This window comes from Bombyx mori, chromosome 21 (genome assembly GCF_030269925.1).
Source record: "Bombyx mori chromosome 21, ASM3026992v2".
Taxonomy (NCBI): domain Eukaryota; kingdom Metazoa; phylum Arthropoda; class Insecta; order Lepidoptera; family Bombycidae; genus Bombyx; species Bombyx mori.
This window is the reverse complement of record NC_085127.1, coordinates 48,244-50,053: the sequence shown is the minus strand read 5'-3', so window position 1 is coordinate 50,053 and position 1,810 is coordinate 48,244. Positions and strand designations below refer to the sequence as shown.

At 30.7% G+C, this 1,810-nt stretch overlaps 1 long non-coding RNA gene across 1 annotated transcript; it reads right to left on the bottom strand.

Annotated features, from left to right (window-relative positions):
- Positions 1-706: 706 nt before the first annotated feature.
- Positions 707-1,283, bottom strand: LOC134200827 (uncharacterized). The gene is made up of 2 exons (XR_009975886.1): positions 872-1,283; positions 707-785 (listed from the first exon to the last, which is right to left on the bottom strand). It is a non-coding gene; the product is annotated as an uncharacterized LOC134200827 (long non-coding RNA).
- Positions 1,284-1,810: the final 527 nt, after the last annotated feature.

The window sequence follows — 1,810 nt, the reverse complement described above, 5'->3', positions numbered from 1 at the left end:
CGTACCATTAATACACCACTTTCAATAGTCTTATCCCAGCTTCCACCACTTCCCATGCAAATTAAAACCATAGCAAACAATGAAAAAACTAAACTAAATGAATCTTCTCCGTATCTACCAGATGATATAACCTTAGAAACCCCTGCACATCCTAGAATGAGATTACACCCTGTTAACCGAAAGCCTGTTAAACACTACATAGCTAATGACCAAAACGAACTCGAAGAAGTATTCTTACGACATACAGAAATTATATACTACCTGTATACAGATGGCAGTAAATCTGATGATAATGTCGGTGCTGCTGTTGTGATACAGGATTCGCAAAATATAATTGATAAAAAATTAATTAAACTGCACAGCTCATGCTCAGTCTACCAAGCTGAGCAATTGGCAATAGCTACAGCTTGCAAGTGGGTAAGAGATCAACGAGTAAGTGCATTCGTTGTCACTGACTCACTTTCCACATTACAAGGTTTATGCAATAGCAACACATTTAATCCACATGCAGTCATGACTCTAAAATGCATCCACGAAATAGAAAGGAATGGACAACAAATTAAATTCGTATGGGTAAAAGCTCACAATGACATACCTGGTAATGAGCTGGCGGATATAACAGCAAAAGAGGCTGCGGGATCACCAACAAATACTAATTATGCCAAATTCCCAATAAGCTTTGTAAAAGAAATAAATCAAAAGTCACTTACTAAAGAAATTACTAATCTGTATAATGAAGTAGATAATTGTAAATACACCAAGCAGATATTTCCAGATTATACATCCTTAAAGAAATTTATAGATAAAGTTCCACCAAATTTCGCTGTAACACAATTTCTCTCAGGACATGGTTACCATAAAGCATACTTACACAGATTTCGTATAACACAAGACCCTTTTTGTCCCTGCGATTCAAACACCATACAAACGATGGAACATTTATTATATCATTGTCCAAAATATTTTAATACAAGATATGAATTTGAGACTATATGTCGAATAAATAACATAGACTTTAAAGATTGCAAAGAAATTACAAAAAAAGAGGAAACATTGAATAAATTTATGATACATTTAAATGAAATTATTTATAGCCTCAAAAAATTTAATAACACTTAAATATAATTTAATGCACTGTGTTTTACATTTCTATTTACACTTTTACAAAACATTATATTAACCACTTACAAATTTACATGACATCTTAGTTTCGTTCATTTACATATAAAGTTATATATTATTATATTTATATACTGTCTACTCAAAACCCCCCTTAAATTATTTTACCTCTCATAATAATTATATTCTAATATTTAAATACCTATGCATCTTGTTAAATTTCGAAGTAGTCAATAGCGTCGAAATTTAATAAAAGTATCTAATAGCTTTAACAAAAAAAAAAAAAAAAAAAAAAAAAAAAAAAAAAAAAAAAAAAAAAAAAAAAAAAAAAAAAAAAAAAAAAAAAAAAAAAAAAAAAAAAAAAAAATACTCTACTTACGTACCTGCATACCGCATGGAGGGCGGCTCGAGGCGCCCTTACAACAAACATTCGTTTTCTTACGTCGCGTCAGTAGTTCAATTTGATATGAAGAGCGCCCTTTCATACTCGTATTAACTGCGCTGGAGCTGTTTCACAGATTACGAGTCTATTCCATCGTTTCATTTTATTTTCACAAACTGTTGGACTCAATTTAGAATCGTAATATAAAATTAGATAACAAATTACGTTTTCGGGAGCATTAATGTGTTATTCAATTTATAAAATTTTCATTTAAGACAGCACATATAATTATCACGTGCCAATAGATAA